The 26,874-nt window shown below is 45.2% G+C and overlaps 1 long non-coding RNA gene across 2 annotated transcripts; it reads left to right on the plus strand.

The window, feature by feature from the left end:
- The first annotated feature begins 11,502 nt into the window (after positions 1-11,502).
- Positions 11,503-26,543, plus strand: LOC123180888 (uncharacterized). 2 transcript variants are annotated; one of them, XR_006491347.1, is made up of 5 exons: positions 11,503-11,906; positions 11,996-12,206; positions 12,716-12,808; positions 24,836-25,535; positions 26,340-26,543. It is a non-coding gene; the product is annotated as an uncharacterized lncRNA (long non-coding RNA). The 2 variants fall into 2 exon arrangements; XR_006491346.1 differs by lacking the exons at positions 24,836-25,535; positions 26,340-26,543 and having other exon boundaries at positions 12,716-13,379.
- The last annotated feature ends 331 nt before the right edge of the window (positions 26,544-26,874 follow it).

A 26,874-nucleotide genomic window follows, 5' to 3' on the forward strand; every position in this document is an offset into this window, starting at 1 on the left:
ACAACATATTATGATGATTTACGGACTACCTTGTTGCACTCCTTGTTAGATGAAAGTGAAGATGATTTTATGGATAGATTTTGGGGAGGATTAAACCGTGATCTCCAGGAGATACTAATTCATGAAGAGTGTTATCCTATGGACCGGTTTTTTCGTCTTGTTTGCAAAGCTCAAGAGGAAATAAAATGGCATGTTGTCGAGAAGGAGAATAAGCGCAAGGTGCACATTCCAAGAGATGATACGGTTGTTCCTACAACTACTAGGCATAATATGACAACCACATCCTTTGTTGTGAGGACTACATCACCTACACCATGTGACACATCACCTCCGATAGTGCTTATGTCATCAGAGTTGATCATAAGAGGTAATGACGAACGTACCGATCTTCCACCTTCACATGAGTATGATGAATGTCTTGTCGATTTAAATGCACCATGCGATGAGCTACCCACTACTTTGATCACACCAGCGATTTTAGAGGACTATGGTGGTGATTTGAGTTTGCCATGTGATCAAACAATTTTTAGTGAACCCATTAACTTAAATATTGATGCTAAAGAACCATGTGAATCAGGGAATAAATCAGATTTGGATCAAATATATTTGAAAATAATTATGCCAATGTTTACTCTTTTTGATATGACATCTAATCTTGGTGATGGTTCATCAAGGTTGGGATGGTTTAATGATCAGCATTGCCAAACTTTTATTATAGATCGCGCATGCCAGTTATATTATCAGGTACTTTCGTTTCTTGGTAAAGTTTCTAAAGTTCATGAGAATATGATGTTGCCTAACTTCGATGCATTTTTGTTGCTTACAATGAAGGGCCTAGCATGGACAAGAGGGATGAACATTGGAGCATGATCAAGCATGAAGACGAAGGCGCGTGCGAAGAGAACAAGAGCAGAGTTTGTAGTGGAGATTTTCGCACTTTGAAGCCACCATGATGACATACAAGAAGATGGACAAAATATACAAGATGGAATTTTATAAATTTTGTCCATAGATTATTATTGGTGCTGCGCCACCTTATTTTTTGGGCCAGGCCCATGTAATTTTGAAATACTACTTCATAGGCTGTTTTTAGAGTCCATATTGTAGGGGAAACGAATCAGGAGGTATTTTAGTCCCACATTGCCAAGGGTGGACGAAATCCCCTCTCTTTTCCCCTATAATATAGCCCTTAAGGCATCATTTAGACTGGGGTTTTATTAGTTAAATCCATCTCCGCAACTTCATGTACTTCTTTTATGCCCAACGACCAGACCAAGACTGCTTATGAAACCCCACTTTTATCAATACTTCATCCATATTCGGAATATTCAGATTGCTTAATCATATTCTTGCTTGTTCTTCGATTGCTTGCAGGAATAGACCTTTGTGGTCTGGTTGATCATGCTCCGGCGTGTTCAATAACCTCTCAGAGTTGGTTTAGCGATTGCTAAGGAGCAATGTTGTGCACGTTTATAGTCGGATCGTCAAAGTCGTCTCCACCAAATCGATAGTTATCATCTCATTGAAAGATCGGGACCCTTGCCTCTATCATTTCTGACCACCTATCTCGGTATGCCGATTAGTGACTCCTGTATCCTGGAGAAGGAGCTACACCCCTTGGTGAGCAAGGTTCTACATCGGGTCCAACCATGGCAAGGGCGCTGGCTCTCTAAGGCGGCTAGAGTGGTCTTGATCAACTCATCCATGATTTGCCTGCTAATGTGCCTCATGGGATTCTATTGTCTTAATGAATCCGTCCATCAGGAAATTGCAAAGTACCAATCCCAGTTCTTCTGGGCTGGGAAGGGCGATAAGTAGAAATACCACATGGCGTTGGTACAGCTAGCTACTATACAAATGGTTTTTAACCCCTTTCCGCGATGCCATTTTTAACCATCGGCTAGTGAGTGTGGGCTATAGGGGGTCTGATGTAGGGTGGAACCCTAGGTGGCCGATCTTTCACGAAAAGAGCGGATCCCTACGAAGAACGTGATGAACACGAGGGGAAACACGAGAGGAACACGAGAGAAATCACTCAACCAACAAGAATAGATCACACATGTGCTAGATCGGTGAACACAAAGGTAAGATACAAGATCCAAATCCAACAAAGGACGATACAAGAGGTAACCGGTTCTTATCTGTGAGGAGGTCTTGATGGGGGACACCCAAGAGGGGGTCTTGAATCCAAGGTGATCTTCTCCATAGAGGGGCCACGGTCTCTCTCGTGGAGTAGATCCGTAATGGATGAGCAAAGCTCTATCTCCATATGAGCTAATCCTTTGCTAACCCTAGAAAGAGGAAGGGGATGGAGTATATATAGTCTAGGAGGGCGAAGAGGTACATGGGCTTCGGCCCTTTACTGTGCGCAGACAGACGGAGCCGGATGTCCGGGCGTCGGGCCGGATGTCTGGGGCTTCAGGAGGGGCCGGATGTCCGGGCTGGGGACCGGATGTACGGGCTGGCGGTGTAAACTTCTGTAGTCTGTAGATAGGCGGGGTCGGATGTCCGGCGAAGGGCCGGATTTCCGGGCTTTCGGGAGGAGCCGGATGTCCTGGGCATGGGGCCGGATGTCCAGGCCCTGTAGCACTTCGACGGCTGGGCTGCTGCTATTGTTGGCATCCTCAGGGGCCGGATGTCCGGGGCCTTGGCCGGATGTCCGGGGCCTAGAAGGTGAACTTGTCCGTTTCCGTTGGTTCTCTTCATCCATGGACTTGGCGGCTTGTCCGTCTTCACGTGTATCTTCGTGAGGGTGCTCTTGACACCTGATCATGCATAGCATATCGGACTTAGGTAGTAGCCATGTCTCGAGTGGATCATATGTGATATCACTAAGGAAGGAAGTCACCTCGTTCTCGAGAGATCTAGCTCGTGCTCGTGTCATGGGTCCTCTTGGCTCTTCATGAGACGATGATAGGTCCATGGGGATGATCGTAGGATGCTCCGCATCATCTCCCCTCCCTTGGGAAAGATCCGACCTCGGATCGAAATCCTCATCACCATGGTACGGGGAGAGATCTTCGATGTTGAAGATGTCGCTCACGGAGTACTTGTCGCGTGGGATGTTGATCTTGTATGCATTGTTGTTGTAGCGTGCAAGCACCTTGAAGGGTCCATCGGCTCGGGGTAGTAGCTAGGACTTGCGTTCATTGGGGAAGCGATCCTTGCGAAGGTGTAGCCACACAAGATCTCCAACATTGAACATCATGGGATGCTTGTTGACGTTGAGCTTGGTCGCGAGTCGTTGTAGTTGGCGTTCGATGGTGTTCATTGTATCTTCATGCATCTTCTTGAGGAAGTTGACTCGGGCACTCGCGTCCATGTTTGTGCGCTCTTGTAGCGGTAGAGGTAGAATGTCCAATGGTGACAATGGGTTGAAGCCATAGACGACCTCGAAGGGGGACTTGCCGGTAGTCGAATGTCTTGCATGGTTGTAGGCGTACTCGGTGATAGGTAGGCACTCCTCCCACTCCTTGATGTTCTTCTTTATCAACACGCGTAGTGTAGTGGAGAGCGTGCGGTTCGTCACCTCCGTTTGGCCGTCGGTTTGTGGATGGTATGCCGAAGAGAACAAAAGCTTGATTCCGAGCTTGGCGCACAAGGTCTTCCAAAAGTAACTCAAGAACTTGACGTTGCGGTCCAAGACAATCGTCTTTGGCACTCCATGAAAGCGCAAGATTTCCCTACAAAATAAATTTGCAACATGTGAAGCATCATCTATCTTATTGCAAGGAATGAAATGAGCCATTTTGGAGAATCGGTCCACAACAACAAAAACGGAATCCTTGCCATTTCTAGTTCTAGGTAAACCAAGCACAAAGTCCATGCTAATATCTTCCCATGGTTGATATGGAATTGGAAGTGGCATATAGAGGCCATGAGAGTGGGCTTTAGACTTAGCTTTGCGACATGTAGAGCATCGGTTCATGAAGCGATTGATGTCGCGAAACATCTTGGGCCAAAAGTAGTTCTTGGAGAGCGTAGCAAATGTCTTGTCGCGTCCAAAGTGTCCCATGAGTCCGCCTCCATGAGATTCCTGCAAAAGCAACAAGCGAAGAGAGGACTTGGGAATGCAAAGTTTGTTAGCTCTCATAAGATATCCATCTTTGATGTAGTATCGATCCCAAGAAGTATGCGTCAAACACTTGGCATAAGGAATAGCAAATGTAGGATCATGCTCATACAAGTCTTTTATATGCTCAAAGCCAATGACATTTAACTCAAGTTGAGTAACAAGCATGCATATACGGGAAAGCGCATCCACCACAACCTTTTCCTTACCGTTAATATACTTGATGACATAAGGAAAAGACTCAATGAACTCACTCCACTTAGCATGACGCTTGTTCAACTTAGTTTGACCCTTAAGATATTTAAGCGTTTCATGGTCGGTATGGATGATGAACTCATGAGGGCGTAGGTAATGTTGCCATTCATGCAAAACTCGCACTAAAGCATATAGCTCTTTGTCATAGATGGGGTAATTGAGTTGCGCTCCGGAGAGTTTCTCACTAAAGTATGCAATGGGGCGCTTCTCTTGAGTTAACACACCTCCTATGCCATTACCACTAGCATCGCAATAAATTTCAAAAGTTTTGTCAAAGTTGGGTAATGCAAGCACGGGGGCATGAGTAAGCAAATTCTTAAGCTCATTGAAAGCGATATCTTGGGATGGTCCCCAAACAAATGGTGCATTTTTCTTACTCAAAGCATGCAAAGGTGAAGCGATGGTGCTAAAATCCTTCACAAATCTACGGTAGAAACCGGCTAAACCAGGAAAACTACGCACTTGTTGCAAATTGGTTGGTTGGGGCCAAGTTTTAATAGCATTGATAGGTCTACAATCGGAACACATGCGAATGCTACCGTCTCATTTTGGCACAAGAATGACCGGTACGGCACAAGGACTCAAACTTTCACGCACATGACCATGGTCTATGAGATGCTTTACTTGCATTTGTATTTATTTGGTTTCTTCGGGGTTGACGTGGTAGGGAGCTTTGTTTGGAAGCGGCGCTCCGGGGATGAGATCAATTCGGTGCTCAATGCCTCGTAGTGGAGGTAGACCCGGAGGTAGCTCATCGGGGAAAACATCTTGGAATTCCTGCAATAAAGAAGATAACACTAGAGGAAGATTGTGAGAGTTGTTAGTTTTTGGTGCCTCGTCCTTGCACAATAGGACATAGTGTAGGACACTTGATGGGTTCTCACACACTTCTCTCATCTCACGTTTGGTGGCAAAGAGAACTAAGGTTTTCTTGTCGCTCATCGTGGAGGCACTCAATTTGGGCTTGTGGCGCTCACTCTCTTTTTGGTGGATCGCTCTCTCACTATTCTCTCCACGATGGGTGTTCTGCTTGTCGGCGAGCACTTGGCTTGGAGACATAGTACGTAACACAAACTCTTTCCCTTTCATCTTGAAGCTATAGTGATTTGTACGCCCATTGTGAATGATCGGTCAAATTGCCATGGCCGTCCAAGAAGGAGGTGGCACACGGTCATCGGAAGGACATCACACTCCAAAGTGTCTTCATAGGCGCCGATCTTGAAAGAGACTTGTACTCTATGCTCGACTTGGATGGTGCCGGTGTCGCTTAGCCATTGAACCTTGTAGGGGTGAGGGTGCTTCATCTTGACCAATTGGAGTTTGGAGCATAGTTCTTCACTTGCTAAGTTATGGCAACTCCCTCTACCGATGATGACCTTGACGGACTGTCCATTGATGCCGGCCTTTGTGTGGAAGATATGGCATCTTTGATCTTCGTCTTGTTGATGTTGAAGAGTCAAGACCTTGGAGACAACAAGAGCGGGACTTGAGTCTTCGTCACAAAAGATGTGACCATCTTCTTCTTCATTGTTCACTTGTCGGTGCATGGCCACTTGCTCAAGGGCATCCATTTCTCCTTCACTCATGGAGTCATAGGTTCCGTCGTCGTTGAGGATTATGGTGCGCTTGTTTGTGCACTCGAAGGACTTGTGGCCTCGGCCTCCGCATTTGAAACATTTGATGGAACTTGTCTTTATGGTCTAAGCGTTGGAGTAGATGATGATGAAGCTTTCGGCTTGAAGTTGCTTGTAGTAGGAGGACGACTTGAGCTTGTCGAAGCTTTCTTGTAACTTGACTTGTCGCCGTTGCTTGTAGTGGGAGTCGTCGAAACTTGATTATTGGAGAGGCCATAGGACTTGGATGATAACTTGGCATACTTGAAGTCGTCTTGTACTTGCCGTTCCACTTTCGTAGCTTGATGCACTAGCTCGATGAGGTTCGAGTACGGTTGGAAGTCGGCAATCTTCTTGATAGGGTGATTGAGTCCATTCAAGAAACGCGCCATAGTTTGCTCATCATCTTCTTTGACATTGGCTCGTATCATGGCAATCTCCATTTCCTTGTAGTATTCTTCAACGCTCTTGGTTCCTTGCTTGAGTTGTTGGAGTTTCTTGAAGAGGTCGCGGTTGTAGTAGTTTGGCACGAATCGTGCTCTCATGACATCCTTCATTTGTGCCCAAGTGGTGATGGGTGGTTCACCTCTTGCCGCTTGGCGCTCAATGACTTGTTCCCACCAAATGAGGACGTAGTCTTGGAATTCGAGGGATGCCATTGCGATCTTCTTCTCTTCTTCGTAGTTGTGCAAGCGGAAGATTTTGTCAACATTCAATGCCCATGATATGTATTCTTCGGGGTCATTGCTTCCGGTAAACTTGGGCATGGTGAACTTTAGCTTGCCATATCGTTGCTCTTCATTGTGTTGGGGTCGGGGATGATGACGCCAGTGTCGGTGAGGATTGACAATCTCATGTTGCTCTTGGCGAGGAGGGTTGTCTTCCTCATGTTGCTCTTGGCGAGGAGGGTTGTCGACCTCATGTTGCTCTTGGCGAGGAGGGGGTCCATTGTTTTCGTGCTCTCGATGGACTTGACGTTCTTGTCTCGCTTGAGTAGGAGCTTGTCTATCTTGACGAGGAGCTTGTCGATGCACACGTGCTTGGTAAATCCTTTCTTGAGCTTCGTCGCGAAGTTCTTCTTGATGTAGTCGAGCTTGTCGGCCTCGATTGGCTACGGCACGACTTGAATCTTGAAGGGCACGTTGCGCCTCAAGTGCTTGAGCTTCACGTATTTGTTGTTCTTGATGTTGCGCCTCGGCGTCTTGTGCATCTTGATGTTGTCGCGCTCGCTCCTCTTGTTCTTGTTGTCTTTGGCGTTGCCGTTCTTGTGCTTGTGCGAAAGCAGCTTGGTTTTGACGATGTCGATGCTCTTGAGAGTCGGTGTCGTGTAGAGGATTGCGATTAGCTTGACGGTCTTGACGCGCGGCACGACGAAGAGTGTTCGATGTCGGTGTACTTGAACCGGAGAGGGTGTCTTCAGAGTGACGACTTGAGCGGCTCCGTCTTGATGAGGACGAAGTTGTAGAAGAGCGGACCATCATGGTTCGGATATCTTCTTTGATGGAACTCATGGATGTGTCGAAGTAGTCTCTTGTACGTTGCTCGGATTGTCGTAGGTCGGTGGCGAGATTGTCGATGCGGTCGCCCAAAGCAAGTTGTTCTTGATGCAAAGCCCGATGTGCACCAAATAGTTGGGTCTTGGTGACGTAGGATGACATGTCGTCGTCTTGCTCCAAGAAGAGTGGGTTGGTAGAAGTACTTGGCCTATCCATCATTCCAAACAAAGATATGTGAGTGGGAGAAAGAGAAGAACCAATACCAAATGTACCTTGACCGATGTTGAAAATAGATCAAAGATCACTCCAATGTGTAGCAAAGAAATAGCACAATTGGTACCAATTATTGTCGGTTCTGACACCTACACAAGTAAAAGCTTATGGTGGGGCTTGGTTAGGATGGTGGCACAAAAATTTGATGCAATTGTAAGTGAGACTCAATAATGTTGGAAAAGATTAGCGACTTGTAAATGCAACAAGTAGACCAATAGCTAGATATGGTACACGGAAACACACACGCAAATAGATAAGTGGGGTTGGGCAACCAAGGATGAGCCAAAATGTGGAATCCACCAAGATGCTCGTGTTGCACAACACTAGAGAGACGCTAGCACGATTGCACAATAGGCGGATACAAACTTGTGCACAACCTACTAAGCAAAAATGCAACGACTTCTATCCCAAGTATGCTATATGTATGATGTTTCTATGCTTTTGATCCAAGATGATCGAGTATGACAATCTTAATGTTGTATGATGCTATGGTTCTTGCTTATAAGCTCTTTGCCTATCTTCCTTCTTTTGCTTAAAAGCTTGTTTGGCTCTTTGTTGTTTGAGCTCTTTTCTCATGCAATGCTTGACGAACCAAGATAGCAATTGTGTATGCGAAGACAACTTTGTGACACAAGAGATGATACCAAGATATGCAACACGATGATGGTATGTAAGCTATGGAAAGTATGATCACTAATGTGCACAAGTCACGTTGCCGGCAATACTCAAAGGCTAGTCTTGATGGGTAAGCTACGCAAAAGTAAGGCCATGGGGTTATCAATGCAAATGCAAGAGAGTATGATGATATCACGATACCAAGATGATAGCAAGTGAAAGTGATACCAAAGTGATGTAGCCGTTCGTAGTAGTCCTTGGCGAAGATGAGCGGTGGTGATGTTGATGCCGAACCGTACCTAGATAGCCGAAACACAATAGGACACGAAAACCACAACTCAAATTCTCAAAGCAAAACGGGTCAAAATTGTCGGAGTTGGTAGCGGGAAAGGCTATGGTGGTGCTATGCGGAAGTGGTGATGGTATGCGGAAGTGTATGTGGGCTCCGGAACAAAGTTGGACGAAAGTTAGGCGGTAAGCGGAGTGGAGGATGGAAATTTTGCTGTCAGGGGCCGGATGTCCGGGCTCGGGATCCGTGGACAAACTCGAAGAACACCGCGTGGAGAGGTCAAATCCGGGGCAAAATTTGGAAGATTTTGTGGATGGAATTTAGAAAAAGATGGGGAAAAGCTAGATCTACCTGCAACACACGAAATCCGCGGATCAAATCCAACAAAACTTCATCACACCAACAAATCACAAAGAAAAATTGGGGCTATTTTTGTGGGGCAATTTTCGGATTAGGACGAAAAACAACAAAATCAAGCTAGAAATCAAAGAGAGGGGGCTCCGAAATCGTGATCAACGTGGCTCATGATACCAAGATGATGTAGGGTGGAACCCTAGGTGGCCGATCTTTCACAAAAGGAGCGGATCCCTATGAAGAACGTGATGAACACGAGGGGAAACACGAGGGGAACACGAGAGGAACACGAGAGAAATCACTCAACCAACAAGAATAGATCACACATGTGCTAGATCGATGAACACAAAGGTAAGATACAAGATCCAAATCCAACAAAGGATGATACAAGAGGTAACCGGTTCTTCTCCGTGAGGAGGTCTTGATGGGGGCCACCCAAGAGGGGGTCTTGAATCCAAGGTGATCTTCTCCGTAGAGGGGCCGCGGTCTCTCTCGTGGAGTAGATCCGTAATGGATGAGCAAAGCTCTATCTCACATATGAGCTAATCCTTTGCTAACCCTAGAAAGAGGAAGGGGATGGAGTATATATAGTCTATGGGGGCGAAGAGGTACATGGGCTTCGACCCTTTACTGTGCGCAGACAGACGGAGCCGGATGTCCGGGCGTCGGGCCGGATGTCCGGGGCTTCAGGAGGGGCCGGATGTCCGGGCTGGCGGTGCAAACTTCTGTAGTCTCTGGATAGGCGGGGTCGGATGTCCGGCGAAGGGGCCGGATTTCCGGGCTTTCGGGAGGAGCCGAATGTTCGGGCCGTGTAGCACTTCGACGGCTGGGCTGCTGCTATTGTTGGCATCCTCAGGGGCCGGATGTCTGGGGCCTGGAAGGTGAACTTGCCCTTTCCGTTGGTTCTCTTCATCCATGGACTTGGCGGCTTGTCCGTCTTCATGGGCATCTTCGTGAGGGTCCTCTTGACACCTGATCATGCATAGCATATTGGACTTAGGTAGTAGCCATGTCTCGAGTGGATCATATGTGATATCACTAAGGAAGGAAGTCACCTCGTTCTCGAGAGCTCTAGCTCGTGCTCGTGTCATGGGTCCTCTTGGCTCTTGATGAGACGATGATAGGTCCATGGGGATGATCATAGGATGCTCCACATCAGGGTCCTTCCCACAAGACCTAGAAGCCGTCGGGGATAGGCCCTCCGGTCACACATGCTGGGCAAAATGAGATCATGTGGGAGGGGCGAGCGATCAAATACAATTATACAGACCCAATCAGTTTCGGTCGTAAGTACATGCCACACAGTCAGTCACAGACAAACGTCCCCGTTTGTATGTATATTCCACACAGTCAATCCAAGGAATACGTTTCCGTTCGTATGTACACCCCACACAGTCAATCCAAGAAGTACGTTTCCGTTTGTATGTACATCCCACACAGCCCATCCAAGATGTACGTTTTCATTCGTATAGCCTCGTGTGTGATAGCCCAATGCCATACGGTTTTCTTCATCAAATGGTGTGTGATGTAGTTGAATAAAAGCAAAAGGTTAACGGAGGCAGAGCATATAGCCAGTTCACCTACATAAGAACAACATTAGAACAATATATTCATTTCCCTAATCGATCGATGCATGATCAGCCAGGTTTGTCTTCTCAACCTCTGCTTTCAGTTCAGTAAGAACCTGTTTTGCACTCACCAACCTAGAAAGTGCCTCCTCCTTCGCCAACACCACCTTAGCAAAGTCTAATTTAAAACATCTGAGCTCATTCTCCATCTTGCTCTTTTTTTCCACATCTTGAAATATTCTTCAGCGTTGAGAACACTTTCTCTAAGCCTATCTCTGTTCTCTTCCTCATACGTGATCCAGAGCTTTGCTAGGCAGAACTTCAAAGACTGTGGCCACTCATAATCAACCCACTCCAGGTAAGAACACTTCCATTCATCCTATAATATTTAAAACTAAATCAGTAACAATTGTAGGGGAATGGGTTTGTAGCAACATAGAAAATAATCAAATACATATTTTGAAAAATTGAAGAAACAGGTTAATCATGACATATCTTCTCAAAAAGATCAATGTGCAAATGAATTAACTGCTACTGAGACAACAACCAAATTCTGAAACATTAGAAGCTATAATTAACTGTAACAATGCTACAAGTTCTTAGTCTTGTACTATAAATAACAAATTGAACATTCACTACACCACGCACTAGATTTCTCTACTGATGTGTGTTGGGAAAAGAGAATTTTACCAACAGGCTGTTGGTCGGGAAAACTTCTATCTAAATGTTGGTCGGTAATACTGATGTATAGTGTCCAACTAACGGTCAGCAATACTACAATGTTTCACGTTGGACTATTGGTCGGGAAAGCCCGTATCTCCATCAGACTGTTGGTCGGCGATTAATGCTGACTGACTGTTCATTACCAATTGGGTCGGCCGCATTTGCGCGCACATGGGCCAAAAACTTAGCGCCAAGCCTCCTTCCTATTTTTCCCATTTGGCCTTCAGCAGGAGCCATGACCAAATCCAAATCCCCCAAACCTAAATCCTCTCACGCACTCCCTCCGCCGCCGCCTGCTAGCTAGCAGCCCGCACGCTGCCGACCACCCACCGTCTCCAGCACGCCGTCACCTGTCTCCTTCATCCTCTTGCACCTCCACTGCTTAGGCCGCCCTACCTTGTGCGCTGGAGTTCGGGGAGAGGCCGAGGCGTAGTGGTGGACGTCGCCATCCCTCTGAGATCCGGGATTGAGAGAGGGAGGGAGAGGTGGGTCACCTGCGAGAGAGAGCACTCGCACCCTCGCTCGTCAGTCGTCACCCAGGGGCCGCCACCACCACCGCCACGCCATGGGCTTCCTCCGATCTGCGCTCGCCGGTTCATTTGAAGAAGGATCTGGCCGTTGACTGCTGGTGCTTCCCCTCCCCGGGTGGTGAGTGTTCTTTTCACTCTCCTCTCCCTCTCCCCGGGTGGCCGTTGACTGCAATCGTTGATTTATTTGCTTTTCCCTTTTCTGTTTAGATCTACCATGACTTGGGATAGTACTTCTATCCAGCAAGCAGCATTTTGGATGTGAGCTCCAGCTCAAGCAGAGCATAAAAAACAGGGGCTCTATCTGCTAATGGGGTAGCCGGCAACGCAGTCTAAGAGCTACATCTCGTGTGATTTCTAGATATGAGAACTTGAGAAGAACAAGCTTGATGCTATTATTGAAAAAAAATCTATGCTACAGGTATTCCTTTCAGTGGTGTTGAAGGAAACCTTAATATTTACTATTTTTATGAACTGGTTGTGATCGATTTGTGAACTTTAGAGGTTGTGAGTTGTAATTTGTGATGTTTGAACCTTTGCCAGACTATCAAATTATGCTATGTGTGCCTGAAGGTCAATACAAGGGTATTCATCATATGAAAATTCATTACTTTATATATAGAAAAACGTATCCACATATCTGTGCTTTGAGGCGAGGGACAACCCTGAGAACTAGCTTCAGGTTCCACAAAAATTCCAAATAATCATACTAATGTTTCAGAATTTTATTTAAGCATTGTAGAATTCTGGCAAACATAGGACTATATTAAACTTAGTTCGGTTTTTCTGGAATGAAGATAAAGTACATATCTAGCAGTTTGTATTTATACAGTCATGCTTCTATAGATTTTACAGTTTTATTTTCTCTTTAAATTTTCTTCAGTAGTTCTGTAACTTCCAGAATAGTTCATGTATCCCATATTTTCCCAGGATTCTTCTTTGCATCCCATACACTTCGACGGAGTGGGAGACTGCCGCAGCGGTGCTGTACTCGGAGCCCAAGCCATCAGACGCCGCCAACAGGTTGCACCTCTTCGCGGAAATCACCACAACTGTGATGTCTCTATAGAAAATCAGTATTTTCTTGGTTCATATCCTATCTGAAACATGGAATGTTGATTGTTAGGCACAACTTGACTTTCACAGTAGCCTGCATATTCTTCTGCTCACAAACAAGGCAAAACATGCACCATAGAATGCTGGGAGAACATAGATTTATTTTTCTCTTCATAGTTTTATTAGATAAGCCACATTGCAAGGAGAATATGGATTTATGTTTCTCTTCCTACTATAATTAGATAGGCCACATTCTTTTTGTTTCATTCATGCCTTTGTTGCTAACAGTATGGTTGTGTAAATTCAACATTGATGTTTAATGTTATTACATGATTTACACAAAACTGGTATTCATATTACATGATATGTTGAAGGTGCTGACAGTCTGATGCCTTCAGAATTGGCTCTCAAAACTTTCAACCAAGATTACAGCTAGCATACGGTATGCAGTTTATTGTCGTACTCATACTCAATGAGTCCCTACCTGTGACGCCCCCGATTCAATCATACACTAATCATGCACACAAACGTGTACGATCAAGACCAGGGACTCACGGGAAGTGATAGAGGCAAATGTGTCCCGTCTTTCGATGAGATGATGGATATCGCTTTAATGGAAGTCGACTTTGACGATCCTACTATGAACGTGCGAGGACGTCACGCCTTAGCAATCGCTAAACCAACTCCGAGAGGTTATTGACCACGCCGGAGCACGATCAACCTGACCACGAGGGTCTGTTTCCTGCGAGCAAACGAAGAACAAGCAAGAAACTGAGGTTGCAATATGGATATTGCGAATATAAGATGAAAGCTTTATTGATCAAGGTGGGGTTCTGTGACGCCTTTGTCTGGTCGTTGAACACAAACGAAGTACGCGAAGTTGCAGCTATGACGAATTTTTAATCTAAACAAAACCCAAAGTCTAAACGACGCCCTAAGGGCTGTATATATGGAGGAAGAGGGGGAAATTTCGTGGCCCTTGGGGAAGGGGTCCGAAACCAACCCTATCTCTTGTTTCCCAACACATACGGACTCTAAAAATAGCCTATACTCAAGTATTTCGAAATTACATGGGCCTGGCCCAATAATAAGGTGACGCAACACCTAAAATAGCCTCTGGATGAAAGTTATGAAGTATCATCTTGTATATTTCGTCCAAGGCTTCATGCACGCATTATGGTGGCTTCAACGTCCTGAAATCATCACTTGTAACTCCGCTCTTGTCCCCCATGCGCATGCCATCATCTCCATGCTTGTTCTTGCTCCAATGTTCATCCTTCTCAAAGCTAGGCCCTTCATTTGTAAGCAAAACAAATGTATCCAATTTAGGCAGCATCATATTCTCATGAACATTAGAATCATTACCAAGAAACGAAAGTACCTGGTAATTTAATTGGCGTGCGCGAGCTCTAGTAATTGGTCCAGTATGTATAGCAGCAGGGGCTGTGGGTGTAACAATGGTATTGATGTCCTCATCATCCTCCCCTTCTTGAAATGAAGTTGTCCTCGACGGAAGCTCATCTCCCTCACCCAAATAAGGCTTCAAATCTGCAATGTTAAAAGTGGGACTAACCCCAAAATCTGCAGGCAGCTCAAGTTTATATGCATTATCATTTATTTTCTCTAACACCTTAAAAGGACCATCAGCACGTGGCATTAGCTTTGATTCACGCAAATCAGGAAATCTATCCTTACGCAAATGTAACCAAACAAGATCTCCAGGTGCAAACACAACATGTTTTCTACCCTTATCTCCAGCAAGTTTATATTTAGCATTCATACGCTCAATGTTTTCCTTAGTTAACTCATGCATTTTTAAGATCAATTCAGCACGTTGTTTAGCATCAGAATTAACCTTCTCCGAAGATGGAAGAGGCAACAAATCAATAGGTGCACGAGGTAGGAAACCATACACAATTTCAAAAGGGCACATCTTAGTAGTAGAATGCAATGAACGATTATAAGTAAACTAAATATGAGGCAAGCATTCTTCCCACATTTTCTTATTATTCTTCAAAACAGCCCTAAGCATAGTAGACAATGTTCTATTGACTACTTCAGTTTGTCCATCAGTTTGGGGGTGACAAGTAGTACTAAAAAGCAGTTTAGTCCCCAACTTAGCCCATAAACATCTCCAAAAGTGGCTAAGAAATTTAGTATCACAATATGAAACAATAGTATTTGGCACACCATGCAAATGAATAATTTCACGGAAGAACAAATCAGCAACATTAACAGCATCATCGCTTTTATGACATGGTATAAAGTGTGCCATTTTTTGAGAATCTATCCACGACAACAAATATGCTATCCCTCCCCTTCTTTGTTCGAGGTAAACCTAAAACAAAGTCCATAGATATATCCTCCCAAGGAACACTAGGTACAGGCAAAGGCATATATAAACCATGAGGATTGAGTCGTGACTTAGCTTTTTGACATGTAGTGCAGCGAGCAACAAAACGCTCAACATCCCGTCTCATCTTTGGCCAAAAGAAATGTGTAGCAAGTACGTCCTCCGTCTTCTTCACGCCAAAGTGTCCCATTAATCCTCCTCCATGCGCCTCCTGCAACAACAAAAGACGAAGAGAGCTAGCTGGAATGCATAGCTTGTTAGCACGGAACACAAATCCATCATTAACGACAAACTTGTTCCAGGTTCTTCCTTCTTTACAATTCTGCAAAACATCTTTAAAATCAGCATCATGCACATATTGATCTTTGATGGTCTCCAAACCAAATATTTTGAAGGTCAAGTTGTGAAAGCATAGTATAGCGACGAGACAATGCATCAGCAATAACATTTTCTTTACCCTTCTTGTGTTTAATGACATAAGGGAAAGTTTCAATGAATTCAACCCATTTAGCATGTCTATGATTCAGTTTAGCTTGACTTTTAATATGTTTCAAGGATTCATGATCAGAATGTATAACAAATTCTTTGGGCCATAAATAATGTTGCCATGTTTCTAAAGTCCGAACAAGAGCATATAGTTCTTTATCATAAGTAGAATAATTCAGACTAGGCCCACTCAATTTTTCAGAAAAGTATGCAACAGGTTTACCATCTTGCAATAACACACCTCCTAATCCAATTCCACTAGCATCACATTCAAGTTCAAAAGTCTTATTAAAATCAGGAAGTTGGAGTAAAGGAGAATGTGTCAACTTATCTTTCAATACCGTGAAGGCTTCTTCCTGTGCGGTACCCCAAACAAAAGGCACATCCTTCTTTGTAAGCTCGTTGAGAGGTGCAGCAATGGTGCTAAAATCTCTCACAAAACGCCTATAGAAACCAGCGAGTCCAAGAAAACTCCGCACTTGTGTGACCGTTTTGGGCTGCGGCCAACTCTCAGTAGCTTCAATCTTGGCTTTATCAACTTCAATTCCCTGTGGAGTAACAACATAGCCAAGAAAAGATACTCGGTCGGTGCAAAAGGTGCACTTCCCAAGGTTACCAAACAAACGTGCATCACGTAGAGCAATAAAAACAGCACGTAAATGTTCCAAATGTTCTTCCAAAGATTTGCTATAAATCAGTATATCATCAAAATAGACTACCACAAATCGTCCAATGAAAGCACGTAAAACTTCGTTCATTAGTCTCATGAAAGTACTAGGTGCATTAGTTAACCCAAAAGGCATGACTAACCACTCATATAAACCAAACTTAGTTTTAAATGCAGTTTTCCATTCATCTCCCAATTTCATACGAATTTGATGGTATCCACTACGCAAATCAACTTTGGAGAATATTGTAGAGCCACTCAATTCATCAAGCATATCATCTAGCCTAGGAATAGGATGACGATAACGAATAGTAATATTATTAATGCCTCTACAATCAACACACATACGCGACGTACCATCCTTTTTAGGCACTAGTATAATAGGAACAGCACAAGGACTAAGAGATTCGCGTATATAACCTTTGTCGAGCAGCTCCTGTACTTGACGCATAATCTCCTTCGTCTCCTCTGGATTGGTACGGTATGGTGCACGGTTGGGTAGCGATGCATCGGGAATTAAGTCAATTTGATGCTCAATCCCTCGAATAGGTGGTAATCCCGGTGGCACGTCTTGTAGGAAGACGTCACCGAACTCCTGCAAAATGTTAGTGACAGCAGGGGGCAAAGAGGAAGGCACGTCCTCGAATGAAAATAATGCCTCTTTGCACACAAAAGCATAGCAAACAGATTTGCTGAAATCTAGCTCATCAATATCAGATTTTGTGGCAAGTAAACATGCACTTTTCAATTTAATTTCAGAAACAACACTAGATGGTTTATTATTAGGTTTCATTTGTTGCTCAAATTCTTTTGCCACAATCTGATTTTCACTCTTATTTTTCTCCTGTTTTGCTTTATTAGCTCTATTAATGTCATCTTTCAAAATGGAATCAGGAGTCATAGGAAGCAAAGTAATATTTTTATCCTTATGAACAAGAGTATACTGATTGTTTCTACCATGGTGTACAGAATTTTTATCAAATTGCCATGGTCTACCAAGTAATGAGGAACATGCTTGCATGGGTACCACATCACAATCAACATAATCAGCATATGTAGAGATACTAAAATGCACACGAACAGTACATGTTACCTTAACCTTGCCGCTGTTGTTGAACCATTGGATGTAGTAAGGATGTGGATGTGGTCTTGTGGTGAGAGATAGCTTCTCCACCATCTCCATGCTAGCCAAGTTGTTACAGCTCCCTCCATCTATGATGACGCGAACAGAACGTTCCTTCACAACTCCTTTTGTATGGAACAAATTATGCCTCTGATTTTGCTCTGCTTGTGTGACCTGCACACTCAAAACACGTTGAGCAACTAAACATTCATACCTGTCAGCGTCTTCAGGAGCCATGTATTGCGTCTCATTTTCAGAATCATCTCCACCATGTTCTTCACGTGTAATAAGAGCCAAAGTCTCCTCATCATAGTCACTAGCGGACTCATACCCACCATCCTCAGTAGCAATCATTACACGCTGAGATTTGCATTCGCTCGCATAATGTCCTCTTCCCTTACAACGACGACAAATAATATCACTTGTGTGCCCTGTCGATGCCATGGAAGAAGAGCTCTGTGCAGGCCCGGCAGGTGCACTCTTGGCAGACAGTGGTGGTTGTGCCTGCTTTATTGTATCACGGCTGGAGGTGGAACCTGATGGAGGTGCTGGTGCAGTGGAAGTAGAAGATGCACGCAGTGTCCATGATGAAGGTCGACCTGTAGAAAAGTTAGTTCGCGCCAATGGCTGTCGATCCTGCACTTCACGTTCAGCTTTAAAGCAAGATGGAATAAACGAGTGATATTATTATAATCCTTATACTCTAGAATGGTCTGAATCTCTTTATTTAATCCACCCGTAAAACGTGCAAGCATAGCTTCATTCTCCTCAACAATACCACATCTAATCATGCCAGTTTGTAATTCCTGATAATATTCTTCTACAGAATTTTTCCCTTGTCTTAAGCGCTGCAATTTTTGAAGTAATTCACGTTGATAATATGGTGGAACCCAACGAGTACGCATAGCAGTTTTCAAAGCAGCCCAAGTAGCTGGAACAGGATATAATCTACAATGTTCAGACCACCAAACACATGCAAAGCTAGTGAAAGCACAAACAGTAGCAGGAACATGTCTCTCCTCAGGATATTGTAAACATGTAAATCGTTGTTCAGTTTCTAACTCCCAAGTAAGATATATATCAGGAACATATCTACCCTCAAATGGTGGAATATTCAATTTCAGTTTAGAGAGATGGTCATGATCTCGTACCTGAGGTGGTGGTGCCGGCCTACCGTTGCGAATATATACCTGAGGTCGACCTGCTGGTGGTGGTGCTGGTGGCTGCACGTAGTTCTGATTTTGATCAACCTTATCCTCATAATCGCCCGCATAATCGTCATCCTCCTCAGCCGCCACAGTAGCAGGAACCAAAGAAGCATCAACAGTAGGTGCAGCGGCACCCGAATTTTGACCAGTCTCAATTGGAACGCGCTGTGCTCGTCCCACTTGATTTGGAAGGCGACGTTGGAGATGTGGTTGTTGTTGTTGTATTGGTGGGACATGTGCAACCGGTGGTGGTTGGGGAAGACGCTTGAGTAATTCAGTAAACTTGTTATCCAGCTTTGTCTCGAACGACTTCTCCACGGCATCTATCTTCTCCATAGCCTCTTCAAATCTGTTTAGCACATCTCCCACCTGGCCACTCATCATTTGCTGAAATTTATCATGCAACTCCTTGTTCGTCATGTTCTCCCAATCAGTCTCATCGGCTTGTGATCCTGCCATAGTTAGCAGCAATAGAAGCACAAAAGAATATGATCCTGCAGACTACTAGGAAGTGGTGGTGATGGTGGTGTGTCACAAAACCTTCAAGCGAATCTCAAATTCTTACCAGTTCTTACCCAGCAGCAGGTGGTGATCGGCAACCGTTGTAGTCAAAACTCTCAAAGCTTGGATAGAGCGATTACCAGGGAGAGTCAAACGCACGATGTAGATGTATGTGGAGCTGGGAAGGCTTATAATATGGTAGCAAAAATGGTCAGCAATAATCAATTCAGAGATGCAAAATTGAATAAACGCTCAACGACGGTACTGTGCTGGTCCTAGGCTAGACCGTGCTAGAGACGCGAGCCTAGAGCACTAACAAAATCACGGCGATGCACGTAAACAAGGGAAAATCACACTCTGGATTTTCTTTTCTCTTTTTTTTTCGCTCTTTTTTTTGCGCTCCTCTTTTTTTTTGCGAAAAATCACTATTATGGCGAGTGTCTCAAAACTCTTCCCAGGTCAAACTGACATGATGGGCACAAAATTTTTTTGACTATTTTTTTTCGGAAATCAGGACAGCGACGACAAAAAAGTGTGATAAAAAATCATTATGATGGCGAGTGTCTCAAAACACTCCCCGGGACCTAAAAATAGGATAGGGAAAAAATATTTTTGGTTGCCGAAATTTTGGCCTAAAAACTGCCCGGGGGTCTCCAGACTTTTTTTTCCGAGACCTACTCAGGCAAGGAAACACGAAACGGAAAATAGATGGATCTCTAAAACAAACCGAATATGAAAAGAACTCGGATTGGTGGTGGATATATGGTCGTAGGATATGGCAGCGGTGGTGGTATATGGTAGCGGTGGTGGTATATGGTAGCGGTGGTGGTATATGGATACGGATCGATGGTGGTATATGGATACGGATTGGTGGTGGTATATGGATACGGATTCAGAGCGGTGGCGGATAAGCAATAGTGGTAGATGGCAAGGCGATGATGATGGTGCGGCGGCGGCGTGACAACTTATGACCAGAACTCGAAACTCTAAAAGACTAGACTCTAAGACCAGCAACTTGACACGACGATGCAACCGCAAATTCAACAAAGCAAAAACCCTAAAAAGATTATGCCAAGGCTCATATTGGTTCGGATATACTGAACTAACCCTAATTTTTTTGTGGCTTTTTCATGGACTGTAGGTATGAAGAATAGACTCGATCTAAACTACGAAAAACTGTAAAATCTCACCGAGCAACCTGGAAATCGGATACCACTTGATAGAGGCAAAGGTGTCCCGTCTTTTGATGAGATGATGGATATCGCTTTGATGGAAGTCGACTTTGACGATCCGACTACGAACGTGCGAGGACGTCGCGCCTTAGCAATCGCTAAACCAACTCCGAGAGGTTATTGACCACGCCGGAGCACGATCAACCTGACCACGAGGGTCTGTTTCCTGTGAGCAAACGAAGAACAAGCAAGAAACTGAGGTTGCAATCTGGATATTGCGAATATAAGATGAAAGCTTTATTGATCAAGGTGGGGTTCTGTGACGCCTTTGTCTGGTCGTTGAACACAAACGAAGTACGCGAAGTTGCAGCTATGGCGAACTTTTAATTTAAACAAAACCCAAAGTCTAAACGACGCCCTAAGGTCTGTATATATGGAGGAAGAGGGGGAAATTTCGTGGCCCTTGGGGAAGGGGTCCGAAACCAACCCTATCTCTTGTTTCCCCACACATACGGACTCTAAAAATAGCCTATACTCAAGTATTTCGAAATTATATGGGCCTGGCCCAATAATAAGGTGACGCAGCACCTAAAATAGCCTCTGGACGAAAGTTATGAAGTAGCATCTTGTATATTTCGTCCAACGCTTCATGCACGCATTATGGTGGCTTCAACGTCCTGAAATCATCACTTGTAACTCCGTTCTTGTCCCCCATGCGCATGCCATCATCTCCATGCTTGTTCTTGCTCCAATGTTCATCCTTCTCAAAGCTAGGCCCTTCATTTGTAAGCAAAACAAATGTATCCAATTTAGGCAGCATCATATTCTCATGAACATTAGAATCATTACCAAGAAACGAAAGTACCTGGTAATTTAATTGGCGTGCGCGAGCTCTAGTAATTGGTCCAGTATGTATAGCAGTAGGGGCTGTGGGTGTAACAATGGTATTGATGTCCTCACCAGGAAGATATCACAACACAACTCTAGACACAAATTAAAATAAAACAAGCTTTATATTACAAGCCAAGGGCCTCGAAGGCTCGAATACATAAGCTCGAAAACACAAGAGTCGGTGGAAGCAGTAATATCTGAGTACAGACATAAGTTAAACAAGATTGCCTTAAGAAGGCTAGCACAAAAGTAGCAACGATCGAAAAGGCAAGGCCTCCTGCCTGGGACCTCCTAACTACTCCTCGAAGCCGGACTCCACGTAGAATCATCCTCGGGATCTCTAGCTCCTGGACTCCAGCATCTGGTTGCGAAAACCAGGTAGAAGGGAAAGGGGGAAAAGAGGGAGAAAAGCAACCGTGAGTACTCATCCAAAGTACTCGCAAACAAGGAGCTACACTACATATGCATGGGTATATGTGTAAAGGGCCATATCGGTGGACTGAACTGCAGAATGCCAGAATAAGAGGGGGATAGCTAATCCTGTCGAAGACTACGCTTCAGGCCACCTCCATCTTGCAGCATGTAGAAGAGAATAGATGGTAAGTTCACCAAGTAGCATCGCATAGCATAATCCTACCCGACGATCCCCTCCTCGTCGCCCTGTTAGAGAGCGATCACCGGGTTGTATCTAGCACTTGGAAGGGTGTGTTTTATTAAGTATCTGGTTCTAGTTGTCATAAGGTCAAGGTACAACTCCGGGTCGTTCTTTTACCGAGGGACATGGCTATTCGAATAGATAAACTTCCCTGCAGGGGTGCACCACATAACCCAACACGCTCGATCCCATTTGGCTGGACACACTTTCCTGGGTCATGCCCGGCCTCGGAAGATCAACACGTCGCAGCCCCACCTAGGCACACCAGAGAGGTCAGCACGCCAGTCTAAATCCTATGGCGCAGGGGTCTGGGCCCATCGCCCATTGCACACCTGCACGTTGCGAACACGGCCGGAAGCAGACCTAGCCTAGCAGGCGTTCCAGTCCAATCCGACGCTCGCCGCTCAGTCGCTGACATCACGAAGGCTTCGGCTGATACCACGACGTCGAGTGCCCATAACTGTTCCCGCGTAGTTGGTTAGTGCGTATAGATCAAATGGCCAGACTCAGATCAAATACCAAGATCTCGTTAAGCATGTTATTTTAAAGTAACCGCGAACGCCGACTAGGGCCAGGCCCACCTCTCTCCTAGGCGGTCTCAACCTGCCCTGTCGCTCCGCCACAAAGTAACAGTCGGGGGCCGTCAGGAACCCAGGCCCACCTCTACCGGGATGGAGCCACCTGTCCTTTCAGCCCCCTCATCAGAATCACTTGCGGGTACGCAATGAGCCGACCCGACTTTAGTCACCACATGTGTCATGTATATAAAGTATATAGTATATACCCGTGATCACCTCCCGAAGTGATCACCGCCCAGTAGTATAGCATGGCAGACGGACAAGAGTGTAGGGCCACTGATGGAACACTAGCATCCTATACTAAGCAGTAGGATAGCAGATAAGGGTAACAACTATAGTAACAATGACAGGCTATGCAGCAAAATAGGATTAACCGAAAGCAGTAACATGCTACACTACTCTAATGCAAGCAGTATAGAGAAGAATAGGCGATGTTTGGTGATCAAGGGTGGGGGGGGGCTTGCCTGGTTGCTCTGGCAAGAAGGAGGGGTCGTCAACAACGTAGTCGAACTGGGCAGCAGCATCGTCGGTCTCGTAGTCTACCGGAGAGAAGAGGGGGAGGAAACAGTAAATACAATGCAAACATAAGCATGACGATGCATTGCCATGACAATGAGCGGTGTTAGGTGTGCCCTAACGCGGTAGTAGGTGATACCGACGAAAGGGGAAAACATCCGGGAAAGTATCCTCGGTGTTTCGCGTTTTCGGACAGATGAACCGGAGGGCGAAAGTTGTGTGTTCGCTATGCTAGGGATGTGTGGCGGACGAATGGGCCACGTATCCGGATTCATCTCGTCGTTCTGAGCAACTTTCATGTACAAAATATTTTCATCCGAGCTACGGATTATTTCTATGATTTATCAAAGTTTTAGGCATTTTTGAAATTTATGTAATTATTTAAATCGAACATTATCCAGAATAGTGAAAGGTGATGTCAGCATGACATCACCATGACGTCAGCAGGTCAAATCTGACCGTTGACCAGTCAAACTGACCCATGGGTCCCACTGTCATTGATAGAGTTTAGTTAAACATAATTGATTAGTTTAATTAGGTGATTAGTTAAATCTAAATAGGATTAATTAAGTTAATTAATTGGTTAAATATTTTAATTATTATATTTTTTAATTCCTTTTTTAAAAAGTTCTAGGCAGTGGGCCTCGTTTGGCAGTGGCCCATAGGCCATAGCGGGCACGGCTCGGGTGCGGGCGTCACCCGAGCGGACACTGGGCAGCGGGCGAGCGCCCGAACGGACGCGTGCCCGAGGGGGCGCAGGGGTGTGCGCTCGCGGGGCCGGCGAGGACGGCGAGCGCGGGGCCGGCGCCGACAGCGGAGCCACGGGGAGGAGACCCCGGCCGTGAGCGCATGCATGCATACGGGGACAGGGGAGAGAAGAGGAGGGGCGGAGGCTCACAGGGGGGCCGTAGGGTTCGGGGCAATGGGCAGTGGGGAGGGCGACGGGGACGAGGACGACGAGTCGGCGACGAGGCGAGGCCGATTGGCTCCGGCGAGCACGCACATGCGCCGAGAGGCGCCGGCCACGGCCGTGCGGGGCCAAGGAAGGCGCGCAGCGAGGACGGCGCCGGCGGCATGGGCGGCCAGCAACGGTGGGGGTGTGCGGAGGACGACGCCGGCCGACGAGGGAGAGGCGGGGACGGCGAACGGCGTTGGCGTCCGGGAGCGGAGAAGAGGTCGAGGACGGGGAGCCGGGTTGAGGAGGCGGGCGCCGGCGACGACGGGGCAGCGCCGGGCAGTGTCGGGGTTCGGCGACGAGGTCAGTGGTGGGCGGCGGGGCCGTGCCCGATCTGGATCGGGGGCAAAGGGAGGAGACGAGGGGGAAAGGGGAATCGGGGGAGGAGTGGGGCGCGTGGGGGGTTAGGGTTTGGTCGCCCCAGGGGGTTGTAGGGGTTCGGCGGGCCGGGGGAGGGAGCTGGGCTGTCAGGGTGCGCGGCCAGTCAGGCCGTGGCCCAGTTGGGCCGGGGGGTGCCCCTTTTTTGTAGTTATTTTATTTCTTTTCTAGTACCTTTTTATTTAAGTGTTATAAAATATAAAAGCACACCTAAATTAGTGCTAGTAAATAGGTCTCTGCCCCAAATATTTTGGCACTTTAAATAAAGTATTTTGCATTTGTTTTTTACTTTAAAAGCATTTTTGGTAATTGTTTCATCACTGTTTTAACTAATTTAGAGTATTAAAACATTTTATAAAAGTAGGGTTTCTTCACCACAATTACCCCTGCATTTTTTTGGCACGACTCGAACATTTTAGTTTTATAGTTTGAAAACTATTGTTGTTTGCCTTTAATTTAATTTTGAATTTGAATCGGTTTTGAACTAACCCGAGATTAACTCGAGTGACAGAGGTGACGTGGCATCTTTAGCAAGGAATTTCTGTGATATAATTATCCGGGCGTCACACTACCTCGGCTTCTGGGCAAGATATTCTTTAATTTTAGGTAAGCTCTAATTTGTAAAGCATTATTGCGGCTTTTAGAAACTCCGAATCTCAGATTTATTGAGATATCGAAATCCCAGTTTGAGATTCATCGAGATAAGGAGATCTTATTCGACCATGTAATTTAAATATTATCCAATGAGTATTGTTGATTGTTGTTTTTAACAATATTACTCAACTTATGGTCACTTCCCTTTGTTTAGTTCAGCACCATTCTTTTCTCTTATTCGTTTTGGTAAAAAGAAATCTCTCAATATCCTTGTTTGCTCAGCACCAGTAAATTTCATAGAGGTGATGTAATATATAATGTCATTATTGCTTTAGAAGTTGCAGAAGTGTAATGCTGACTCTACTCGAATGATGATTATCCCTACATGCATAACATATTATAAAGATATCTTCCTACGTGCCCCTTCGGTAAGGATGCATGCTGACGTGTGCGCATCGTTTCTAGCTTGTTTTGGTGCATCTTTTATCCTGCTTCAGCTGGTTAGCCTGAATCCTCTTTTCTCCTCTTTCAGTTGATTAGCAACCACTATTGTTCAGGAATTTTGAGTGGCGCACATCCTGGTCTGGCGAGCCGATGACCGGACATCATTTGTTAAGGTTTGTGCACATTCAAATCTCTTGCTGTGGATAGGAATGATGTTCATCGCGACCTAATGCAGCTTCTTAATATGCGTACTATATTAGATTGATCCTTTTGAATTAAGTTGATGTGAAATTATTTATTCAACCCAAGCTCTCTCTGCCTCTTTTCTCTTTTTTAATTGTAACTTATATATACATAGGGAGCTGACCTTCATGCACCACTCAGGCGCCACATCCGGCCACTAACACCACGTCTGGGCACTAACTCACTCCCACTCGCACAACTAACTCGATGCACTAAGTAATCCCTACATGCATGCATGTCCACTTGCGCAGCTCCACTCAACGGCCACACACCTGGTCAGTGGCCATGTAGCTAACAAACAAACAAACTTGCCTATTCTCCTCTAGCTATTCCAGTCGTCAAGTGCCTTGCCGCTTCACCTGGCGTGCTGCATCACACAGCACCGCGGCTTCACGCCGCCATTGGCATCTCACCATGCTCGCCGCATCGCACGGCAGCCCGGTATCTCGCCTCCTCCGTGCACTCTATTTAAGCTTTAATGACTAGATACTCCTAGACCATCTATGTTACATGCATAACGAAAGGAAACTAAGTATGCAGATACAAAATATAAAGATTATTGCGAACAATCTCAACCGAGGATCAACGTTAGTGTTAACACATGATTATTGAATTGTCTGTATTTATCACTATTTATATTTTTGAGAATGCGATGATCCTCTATGTTGGCATTTTGGTACTGTAGTATAGTTTCTTATAGTGTATTATAATTGAGAATTGATTAACTTTTGTAGGAAGCAAAAGGGACTACACTCACAAGGAACCATGAAGCCAACGATCCACGTCAACTAGATGTTTTAGCTTTCATTTTGTACAACTGATGTCTCATACTTGCATCTTTTAGCTGTCCTTTTGTAAACCTGATGTATGGTTTCTCGGTATGTTGAAGTGTATGTGCCAATTAGTTAATGGAATAAAAAATGTTTGGTGCTCCCGATTTGAGACTGACATATGGTGTTTGGGTGATTATGATTAGAACACATGAACTATATGTATGTGACAATCAGTACCATATGTTAATTAAAGTTGTGGTTGGCTAAACAAAATGTTGATGAACTGTTGTTCGGAAAAAGAAAACCCATCTGATTGTTGGCCGGCAAAACAAACGACGTCTGATAGTCAGTTGGGAAAGCCTAATGCTAGGCCCAAAAGAATGTTGGTTGGGAAAGAATACCCTGTCCAATAGTCAGTCAGGAAAGGCCCGCTGCTGCCCTAACAGAGTGTTGGTCGGGAAAGGCCCATGGTAGGCCCAACAGGTTGTCGGTCGGG

Source organism: Triticum aestivum, chromosome 1D, assembly GCF_018294505.1.
Source record: "Triticum aestivum cultivar Chinese Spring chromosome 1D, IWGSC CS RefSeq v2.1, whole genome shotgun sequence".
NCBI classification, from domain to species: domain Eukaryota; kingdom Viridiplantae; phylum Streptophyta; class Magnoliopsida; order Poales; family Poaceae; genus Triticum; species Triticum aestivum.